Here is a 12,008-nt window from a genome sequence, read left to right as displayed (position 1 = left end):
CCCAGCGACGCCTGCAGAGGGAATCCCGAGGTTCCCCCTGACCGCGACTGCCTTCTTCCAAGAACCCGACGCCTGGTAAAGACACTGCACCCGCAGCCCTCAGGACCTGAAGGATCCGACCTCCAGTGCAGAAGCGACCCCCAGGTGGCCCTCTCCCTTGCCCAGGTGGTGGCTACCCCGAGGAGCCCCCCCCCCTTGCCTGCCTGCTTCGCTGAAGAGACCGCTGGGTCTCCCATTGAAACCAATTGCAAACCCGACGCTTGTTTGCACTCTGCACCCGGCCGCCCCCGTGCCGCTGAGGGTGTACTTTTAGTCCTGACTTGTGTCCCCCCGGTGCCTTACAAAACCCCCCTGGTCTGCCCTCCGAAGTCGTGGGTACTTACCTGCTGGAAGCCTGGAACCTGGGCCCCCCTTCTCCATTGAAGCCTATGCGTTTTGGGCACCACTTTGCCCTCTGCACCTGACCGGCCCGGAGCTGCTGGTGTGGTAACTTTAGGGTTGCTCTGAACCCCCAACGGTGGGCTACCTTGGACCCAACTTTGAACCCTGTAGGTGGTTTACTTACCTGCAAAACTAACAAATACTTGCCTCCCCCAGGAACTGTTGAAATTTGCAGTGTCTAGTTTTAAAATAGCTTATTGCCATTTTTGCCAAAACGGTACATGCTAGTGTGGGATAACTGCAACAGGGAGCCATTTGCTTACACACAGTGCAGTGGGTCAATAGAATCATGCAGCTAGACAGCACCCTATTGTAGGACAGGGTTGACTAAATTACGTGGCAAAAAGCCAAATTATGCTGCATTATGCATCACATTTTTCTGATAGCATTTCATCATTATTTCGTAAATTGAAAACATGATAATGGTGCCTGGGCAAAGATTTCACCTCATTATCATCAGTACAGCAACCAAATACAGAAATAAAAAACTATGGGGCAGATTTAGGAAAAGTGGCACTGCATCCAATGCAGCACCAATTTTCTTGCACCCCTTGGCATCCCCTAACACCACCATTTGTGAGCCCGATTAAAGATTCGGCACACCATGGTTGTAGTTGGGGAAATAGCATTCAAAATGTTGACACTAGTTTGGTGCTTTGCAGGATTAACGTAAAAAATGTGGACACTAATCCTGCAAAGCACATTGAGGCCCATTATAAATAATGGTGTGACTCCTTTTAACACCTGCTCTGTGCAGGTGTTAAAAATGCCGCAAAAAATGTCACAAAGAAATCTTTTAGATTTCTTTGTGCCATTTTGTCAGTCCCACTAATGGGGGAACTCCCCCTTGCATACATTATGCCTGGTGAAGGCATAAGGTGGCGCAAGGGGTTACAAAGTGGTGCAATGCATGCAGTGCAGTGACGTTGGCCTCGTTGGGCCACATTAGCACATTAAAGGACGCTAATGTGGCACAAGGAGGCGCTAGGCCCTCTTAAATCTGGGCCTACCTTGCTTATGTTTTCCTTCACCCTCAGCGCCTTTAGACCCTCATGGGTGAGAAGTGTGCTTTACAAATGCCATGATTGATTGATTGATTGATTGATGCACCCCCCCCCCCCCCCCAAAGGGAAAACACACATTCCCAGAAAAATATGAGGGCCCAACAGGGGGTTGGCCCGTATGTCAGGAGAGCCGAATCCATGATAATTTCACTTACTTTTTTTAAAATAATATTTTAATTTGACTGTGCCCCCCAGGGGAAAACAAAAAAAACATAAATGGGGGTGGGGGGGATAGGGTTTGACCCGTTCACCATAATGGCTCCTCTAACACAAGTCTTCTGGGATTTCCTAGTTTGATCACGATCCACAGCCAGGAAACAGTTTCAGGGAGGCTTAATTTGAAAAGGAGATAACCTATAATTTCCAAATGAGGCCTCCCTGAAACATGGGGGGGGGGAAGTCTTTTTAGGTGCTTGTTTCCCCACCGGACCGGGAGAGAGTGCTTACCTGCTCTTCCTTGCCGCTTTGGTGCGGAACATATGACGTCAGCGCATCTCGCGGGTCGCTGACATCACAGATGGGGAGGGGACAGAGGCTGACGTGGGAGTGATTCCACGTCTCCCCTGCCCTTTGGAAAAAAGGAATCCTCAGGTGCTCGCACAGTAGGATTCCTTGTAGCCCTCCCCAGTGTCGGCCAATGGCTGACTCACTCATTGGGGAGAGTGTCTGGGTGTCGGCCATTAGCCGACACCCGCACCAAACAGGATAATGCAGCATGACTTATCAAAGACCTCTAAAGGTTCGACAGAATAACACCTATGCACTTCACTGCCCTTTCTGTCGGCCAGCCCACTTCTCAAAAAAAGCATCTATAAGTCAGCCATTAGTGTCACTCTACCCTAACAAGCATCAAACAAGAGAACATCCATAGCTTCCTCAAGAAATGTAGCAGCAGCGTCAGCAGACTAGAAATATAAGGAAGATAAAATCAGATGTCAGTCCTTCTCCTCTTATGCCCTGTAGAATATCGTCCCATGAGAAGTGCGCTAGGCTCATCCTTTGCTCGCTTTATAAGAGGACTCAAGATCCTGCTCTGCAAGCGACTCCCCAAGAAAGTAAACCTGCTGGATGTACTCCTAAAATGCCCCTTACAGATTACCCCATCACCCCCGTTCTTTAACCGGCTACCACCTTCACTCTTGGACTCCCTTAACCATCCCTCTGCCACTGCCCCCTCCCCATCACTTCCTGATTTATTGCACCCCTCACTTAACACAATGTACCCTCTCTTATAACGCTTCACTGCTATGTAGCTGGGTTTGAGCTATGTACATTCACATGCGTGCATACATACGTACATCAATTAGTTCAGATGATATCCTATCCCCATCACTATGGAGATACACTCTGAACCGTATTTTATTTATTGATAGTTTTTGATACAGCACTTCATAACATCACGGAGTGCTAGAATGCTTTACACGTCAATTTCAGATTAAGGTTTGAAACATTACTTCAAGAAAATAATAGTATTAACCGAACAACATTTGCTCCATAACGCAGTCGTTTCACACCATGACTCTCTACAAAAGTGGTTCTTAACCTGTGGTCTGCGCAGCCTGTTCAGGCTTCCAATAATAACCCAATGAGGATCCTCGGACTCAGTGCTTAATTTGTATATAATAATTTGCCGGTGCGCAAAACTTCCTTTTGAATCTCGCGGCTGCTGCAACTAAATGTGCGAGCACGGAATACTGAGGCAGCGTAATCCTGAAGCCATCTCGGGTCCCTTTAATCCATTTACAGGCACTCCCTGCCCCTTCAGATCACTCTTGCAGCGTTCAGCTTTCTCGCTTTGTGATGCCTTTTCGTTTTTCTCTTCCTCCGTCTTTCCCAGGTGTGTCTTTTGCTCGCAGCAAATGCTTGAGACAGAAAGATAAGTGCGGGCCCTCAAAAATAAGTGCTGGTGCCCCCACCCCCGCACCGGCTCAAATTAAGCACTGCTCGAACTCCAGAAGTCAAACGGTTAAGAACAGTTGTTTTTACAACGCTCAGTTAACAACACAAGAAGAGGCATCATCTCTCCAGAAATATTGACGAATTTTGGATAGCTTGGTTTCATTTCTTCAGCAACTCGATATGTATGCATGAGATAAGTCTAACAAAAGACTCTGAAAATTCGTCCTTTCGACCTATATGAAGCATATACACAAACAAACAACAGTTTACTTTTAAATTAAAACAAATATTTAAATGTTGTGTTTCTTCAGGGTCATTCTCAAGTTGTTTGAATCTATTGTTTTATTCTACTGATGTATATATTGAAGTATTTTTATTTTTTATACCCTTCACTGTAGATTTATTTTGTCTTTTTTGTTAGCATATTTTTTCAGAACGTGGCCATCAGAGTGTGCCTAGTTAGATTTCCGCGCAGGAAGCGCACCAGGCTATAAACATTAGACACTAACCCTGTCAGTTGTAATTCAAAGCCAAACTGGCAGGGGGTTCGTGTACGGGGACACAATAGAGACCCTCATATCCCTAATAGGAAAACATAGGAAGAAACACACTAGAGAATGGAATCTTAGTTCAACAGATACATAAATAAATAATCAATATTCCGTTTACAAAATTGTAACTATGAAAGATACAAAAAAAAGACATGTCATCAAATACGGTCATAAGAGAAAGATTAAAAAAAAGTTGAAATACTGAGCATAAATCATCACAGCGGAGCACGTCATAAAAAACAGTTTAACACATCGCATCAAATACCTCGTCCTATAGGCGTGCAAGAGGCATATTATTATAATTTAGAATAAACACACACAGTAGGGGCAAGGAGAAGGATCCTATCATTCTACAAATATAACTGAAGAGGACAGAGGCAGACTCCCGCCTCCCCAAAAAGTGCCATGTGCAAGTTAAAACAATGCCTTTCAGATAGTGCAACAAGGGCCTAGCCAAAAAAAAAAGAAAAGCGAAATTTGGTAGAGGCGATTAGGATTAGGAGGAAAATGCTTATTTCCCTACTTACTCTCTCAAACGAACAGCAGTAGCTATACATTTATTTATAGATCACCAAACATTTGTGCTCAGTTTAAAGAGCCTGCAAGTAGCGTAGGGCCGATCTGCATCTTCTAATGTTTAGGTGCTTCAATAAGGGAATTAGGGCCATATGTACGAACACATTTTCCCATTGACACAGAATGGGAAAAACCCTTTGCTACATCTGGCCCTTAGAAACTGCTTCTGCGGAGCAGTATATAGCTTGCAAAAAAATAAAGGCAGAACTGCCTTGTTATAGAATCACACAGACAGGGATCCAAAAGGGAGTCACAACAAACATTACTGGGATATGAAACCTGAAAATGAGCAATAACAAATGTAAATCGAATTAGATAAAATCTTTGGGTGTGGGTCAGGGAGCACGTGAGCTATTGGGATTAATGTCAGCCCATCTGGCCCGAGCTTTCGAAATAGCTGAATAAGCAATGCTAACACTGTGGACAGGAACAGATCTTTGGTTTTATTAATTCCTTTGAAACTGTCAGAACAGATGGGTTTGACTCTCCATAGCTCAAATTAGAATATTGATGTATGCTCACTGGGTTGCTCCTAGGCGCTTTGCCGCACAATCCATACTTATCTTGGAACACAAAGCCAAAAAATGTCAGCGAATCAATTATGTCACAGGATTGATCGCCCACACTCACAGCAGGACGTCTCCACACCTTTATCTGAAATGGTCTTCACTTTGTCAACCAAGGATGGCATGTCAGTCTGGATTAGCTTTGTTGATTTACCTCAGATTGCAAAATTCACAGTTTACTCAGTAGCCAAGGAGATCCCCCTTTAGTGGTTGCACCATTATCGGCCTAATCAGCTCCCTCTTTGTTGCAATGTGTGAACTTTAATCACAGGTAACAAACGTGTAAATGCCGGTCGTTATCTTGCCTGGTTTTGGATACGTTTTATTAAAACGATTATGTGTTCTATATATAACTAATACAGGATGTTTGCTAAGGGCAAAGAGAAACCACCCAGGAGCAGGAAAGGCCAAAAATGTGAATACTGCAAAAACGTATATGCTTCGAAGAAGGATATAAAATATATATATATATATTTTTTTAGAGGTGTCATTAAATACGATGTTGTCACTGCAGGTTGTCAAATGCAGTGACGCCTCAAAGAATGAAGTTACCTATCTTGGCCTCCATCACATCTTCACAGACCCCAGGGAAATGGAAAAAAAGGTTTCACCAGCGACTGCGACACCTAACACCTCCTCCAGGTCTCATCAAATCCACTGGAAGCAAGAGAGGCAGATGCTGCAATGCCCGCTCCAGCTCTTCTCCTGCATCCTTCTCCATCCTAAGGAAACGTCTACAGATCCGAGAAAGCACATGGATAGATGCGGTCCTCTGCTACAGGCAGCCCTCCTGCTCTTACATTCATCAGTCTGCCCTAGGTGTACATAGACCCAAGAAAGACAGGCAGTTTTTGAGGTAGTTTCCTGTTTCCTAACTTTGCTGCTTCCCTATGACAGACTTGAGGAAATTGGGAACCATGTCCATAAGTGGCCACCACTCTGCCTCTGTAGCAGTACCTTGTGCCGCATGCAGTGGCTGCTCTGCTCAGAGATCAGGGGCAACCAGTGCTCTTGGAGGGTCAAGGAGGAAGAGTGTGGATCAAGGCAGGGAACTGACCGCAAAGCGAGGTGGGTGAGCAAGGGAAGGTGGGGAGATGGTGACAGGCACCCACGTTTTTGTAGGCTGTGTTGAAAGGAGTAGGGTACACAGATCAAGCTCTCCTTGTTCATGATGCAACTAAGAACTCTCCATCAAAAACAAACTTGCTGCTGCCACCGACCAATGTTCAATTCTTTAAACTAACTTAATGGGCTTTAGTGTACATTATCATTTATATTGGGTCTCCTAGTTGATTTCTGTTTTTATTTCGCCATAAAAACTAAATATAAACTGCTGGAACACAATTAAGATCTCCCTCGTCATCCTGGTAACGCAATGGCAATGCCACACATTGCAACCTTGCCACCACTGCTCCTCATATACTACTGGACTGCGGTGTGTCCTGCTCCTCCACCAGCAAGAAGGGCACAAAGGAAGTGCAACCTTTCCAAGAGAGGAATACATCAGTTAATAGCCAGTCTTTTGTTGTAATAAAGGACACAATGGTATCAGTAAGAGTAGTAGATATAACAGGAACTTGAAAGAAGAGAAGATGACCTAGAGTGCTCTACATGTATTTCATCATCCATTCTCCCCTTAGGAGATGGCAATGAGCAGCATAAGAAGGTTCCAAAGTTGGACTTTGGTAAATAATGTGAAGATTTTAGTAAAAGAAAAGATGGACATACTCTACTCTTTGACTGTCTAAGAAGATCAAAGACAAAAAGTAAACATAAAAGTCAGAACCTTTTTTTTAGAGCTCTTTACAAGAACTCCCACAAATGTCAGACTGTGGCTAGTCTGCGATATACTTGTACCGTGTCCCAACAACTAGTATACATCGCATCAGCTGATTTGAGGTTGGTTAACATTATTATAAAACCTGAAGGATGTCAAACTAGGAGGGCTGAGCTCTAGTTGGTTTTTGTTAGGCATGGCTTTTGTCAAGCAAGGTGTAGGATCTATGGATTTGGAAGAGTCCTTTCTGTACTTAATTTCAACACCAATTAGACCTCAACCCTTCAGGCTCAATGGATAGCAGGAAACAAGGTGTCTGAACTGCTATAGAAAGGTGGTTGTCGGCATAGGGCCTTGTATCAAGATTGCACCAGAAAAACCATAAGTATATATGTGGTGGTAGCCAATGAACAACAGGGAAGAGTGTGGAGGGCAAAGTTACATGTGTGGCGGTTTTCTCTAAGCACATACCATGCAAAACGCCCACTCTTTTCATGCTTTGACTTTTCCTCAATCTGCAATGCAAGATTTTACATTATCAGTACTCTCCTGAAGATTCATAGTTCTTCCTAGGGTTTAAGAGGATTCAAGTTTATTTAATACTTCTGCAATAGATTTACTCCATGGAACCTGGATGTGAACTAAAATACATGCCATTGATTTTAGGTTATAAGATCTACATATGTAGCACAGACAGATTGTCCATCTTACGGCAAGCTCCTGTCTAGAAGATCAAGTTGGGAGGCTTTATGCTTGCCATTCTGATTAGGGAGCTATCAACATTAAACACATCTCTTTAAATTATTGAATCAATACCTAAAGTCAGATAAAGAAAACCTGCGCATGGATACACAATTGGGTACATGGCCATAGTGTGCATCCTCATTCGGTGCACCCAGCACAGACCAAGAACTTGTGCCCTATTAGCAACAAGCATTGTCAAAACAATCAAGACTGGCTGTGGAAAACCTGCAATGGTTATCTTGGTTTACTTTATTTCTAAACATATGCAATTCAAATTTAAAGTGTCAATAAAAAGAAAAAAATACCAGCTTCTAAATGCCACATGCATGTTTGCTATTAAAGAATAAATACAAATGAGCCATTTCAAGAATAAATGCTAAAAAAACTTGAAATAAAGTAGAAATTTATCTACAAACAATGGCTGAAGTGGGCTGATCCACTGCCTCATGCTGTGGTAGGCGGAAGCAAAAACTGAATGGCACTTGAAAAGACCAATGGATGAAGAGAGCGGACTGGAACATATATTTTTAATTAGGATTTTTTCCAAAAACTTGAGATTGGTGAGACAGCTAAAGTAGTCTCTAAACCAGACCTAAAAATGGGAAAAATCTGCCGTCTCCAGTTTATTCATAAGGCTCCCTCCTTTCCGTTTTTACTGATTTTTAAAGATAACTATAGACAGTAACCATTTCGTTTCCTGTCTGTACCTATTTTTAAACATGGATAAAAACGTAAATTAGATTGTTTTTTGAGTGATTCTAAATGCTGTTAATCATGACTGCTAGCCCAATAGCTGTAGTGATTGACAGATGTGGGAGTTAAAAGAATGAGACATTTTAATAATGAGGCTTAAAAGCAGTAGATATGCACAAAGTTGATACTAAAATGTGCAGGTTTTCATGTAAGTGCTGTGACATCATCTGTCGGAATTTATATCATTGAATCCTGTCAGGAATTCATGTAAGAGTGTTCATTTACTGGTTAGATAAATGTGGATATACACTAGTTTCAGCTTCATTTTTTCACAAAACCCGAAATATATCTGGAAAAATATAGATAAAATTAGCAAAATATAAATATTGATAAATATAGACGGAAATGTCAAAAAATAAATACTGTCAAACTGGGAACCCTGTGTGCATAAATTATGCACTAACATTTGGAGTCATTGCATACCCTTGAATGAATTCAGCATGGAACCATGGAGTGACCACGTGCTGCTCTAAATCTCTCTGGAAAATAGCCCATATCCCTTGAAGAGGCACACAAGGTCCCCACAAGGGTTGGGTGCAGAAACAGAGAGCACCAATCCTGGTTGGTTTTTCAGAAATTCCTTCAGAGTTCGGGGTACGGGGTGTGTCTTCATGGGCATTGATATCATGCATCTTACAGCACTGTCTGTGTCTTTGTAAGGACATCCCAGCCACACTTTGGAAGGGGATCTATGACCGTACCCTCAAGGGTACAGTAGGTGTCTGCCACCACTGTGGAAAGTCTCAAGAGATTGCTGGAGCCCTCCTGTGTCCCCTCCTAAAGAGTACTGTGACGGAGCGGGGTAACTTAGCCCCAGGTTTAAAGGAGTGCACAGTTAGTATAGTTTGTCTTGGCATTTTGTCCATGACAGATGGGTAATACGGACAAGGGTGTTCCCTTAGCGCAGAAAACAAGCATTTTAGAAGGGGGTCAACACAGGTGTGTGCTGCCCCTTTCATAATGCTCAAGTAATAGGTGTATGAAAAGCAGATGCAAATGTCACTGGCGCCTGTGCACTATTTCTATAGTATCGTAAGTAAAGAATTGCCATAGCTTAGGTTTCTGTGTTCTTGGTTATCCTTGGTTGATAATTTCTCATCCACTGGCTCTCTCAAACATCAATCCCCTATTTGTTCCCACTCCGGTCATCTACTTTCCACCTCAACTTATATTTTTTTCTGTGCCCTTTGATGGCCACCGACGACTGTCCATAATCATCACCACATAACAGCAGCGACTGCCTCATGCCCACACCTGCTCACCATTCAAAACATCTGCCTCAATGCGCATGTCATTCTGCAGGTTCATTCAATCCTACCTTTGTTCTTTTGCAATAGTCTCTTTTTCTAAGGCCCATAACAGTGATTAGCACAAAGCGGACAAATTCTTTAACTTCATCTCCTGTATAACATGCAGCCACCCTAAATCCACTCACACTTCTTCCTTCAGACAGCTGCCTGGCTGGCTCACCATTCCAAAGAGATCCTTAGGCAAGAAAAACACTTTAATCTAGGAGTTAATCTATGGACTCCCCATCCTAACACTCACCGTGTACAGGAAATCTCCATATGTACATCTCATTCTCCCCCCCCCTAAATTTCCAGTTCCAATTCGGCCATTCTACCTGTAATTTCCCTTGTTCCTTCTACAGATTTCAGTCATTTTCACTCCCTGGAACAAGCATGTACTGCCAAGGAAAACTCAGAGACAGCTATGATATTTTTAGCTCATCTTGCTCAAGTGCCTAGCATGGTTTATGTATCAGTCATCTGCACTAATGCTATCTATGAGACTTCAGTTTCAGGTTCTACAAATAGAATTATTAATTTTGGAGAGGAGGATTCACCAAACCTTATCAACAAATGTTTTTCAAGGTCAATTCATAGGCTAATGAGAAATACTTAATACTTGATAGCTATTTCTCAATCAGCAGATATTTATCTAGAGATGTGTGTGATAGGTCCAAACAGCATTAAAGCAAAGAAAAAAAAATCACAACATTCTCATTCTAAAGCCAATTAAAAAAAAAACAAGAAATCTTTAATAGGCAAAATTACACAAAATCAGATCAAATGAATGAGATTGAAGGAACCAGAGATATTGCTTTTTAAAGTTTAAAGATGAAACATACCTTAATGAAAGTGTGTTTGAGAGACAATATTCACATTTGACTCGGACGTGCGCACGTCTCTATCCGACTGCAATGGTCTGGTAAGGTTTGGGGGTACACATGCCCAAGGTTTTACACTTGGACACAAAGGATCATTTATAGTCAGGCAGATGAAAGCACCACCATATATCAGTAGTGTTCCCACCCCACAAAACTTATGGTTCCCTCATTCTATTTAGAGTTCGAAAAAGTGCTGGGTTTACTTTTGGGAAGTCTCTGCTAGGGTAAACTTTGAACCTTGTGGCCTGTCATAAACTGGACCTCCTGGACACAGTAACAGTCACTCACCCAGTTTAGGCTGCAGGGAAAGGTTCTGTGTCTTCAATGGGACCGTATTAGCTAATCTATAAAATTATAATTTTCTACAAGCCAAACAGTTTCCATTTTGCTTGTGTTACTGTAATATGTTGTATTTAGGCTGCAGCCACACAGGCAGGGCATACTGGAGTACACTGAAGCCATGTTTTTCCAGTCACACACGTGGGTGGCATAATGGTACCAAAGAGTACACATGTGGCAATTCAATTTTAAGCCATTCATATATTCCAATGCGCCAATTTACTGCAGCTTTGTTTAAAAGTCAAGTAGTGAATCGGGTGCTGCCATGTGTCACTCAGATTTCAGACACAGCACAAAAACCACAAACTCCGATACATCTATGGATCCCCATTTTCCACCTGCAGACGTAGGTGCTTGGCCGAATGGGTAACAAAGAACCGCAGATTCCTCAAAATCCTCCCTCTACTCACACTTGATGGAAGAAGCCAGCACTCCTGACAAATGTCAGCTCTCTCAGGGCCATTCTCAAGACAAAGAAGCCCACTCACCCGTAGACATAAATATCCAACACGGAGAACTGGAAATCTTCTTCCTGGTTTGTCTTTTTGCTAATGTCATCAAACACAAATAAGTCCATCAATCATTAAAACATAATGAATAAATCCACTTAATATTACTATTTTTATGTTTGCAAAATGCCTCAATATTCTATGGACGGCAGACAGTCCTTCCATCAAAAACTCTCCGTTAAGTGAATAGATATGGAAAAAAGATTCCTTGGTAAAATTAGTCACTATATAGCAGACTGAAAAGAACATTGGGCAACCATTCCACTTCGGCCATCATGAATGGTCCCACAGTTCACATGTGTCTCATTCTTGGGTAAATTCCGAAGACATCAGTAGAAGTTGCAAAGTGTGCCTCTGTAGGTCCCCAGAAGAACAAAACGAGCCTTGGCAAAGCCAAATAGGTCTAGCTGGTTTTAGGTGCATATTAACTGCTGCGTGATACGCTTAGATGAAATAGCAGAAAACTCACAGATATGGGCCAAAATGCTGGTTGGATGGCACACTATGAACAGCACAACATTTAGTTGACATTCTGTAAGCCACACCTTTAACTACGTCTGCCATGCCTCCTGGAAATGATTCCAAGTTATGCTTCTTAGGTCACGTTCCTATTAGAGAT

This window comes from Pleurodeles waltl, chromosome 8 (genome assembly GCF_031143425.1).
Source record: "Pleurodeles waltl isolate 20211129_DDA chromosome 8, aPleWal1.hap1.20221129, whole genome shotgun sequence".
NCBI lineage: Eukaryota > Metazoa > Chordata > Amphibia > Caudata > Salamandridae > Pleurodeles > Pleurodeles waltl.
Note: the sequence above shows the minus strand (reverse complement) of the source record.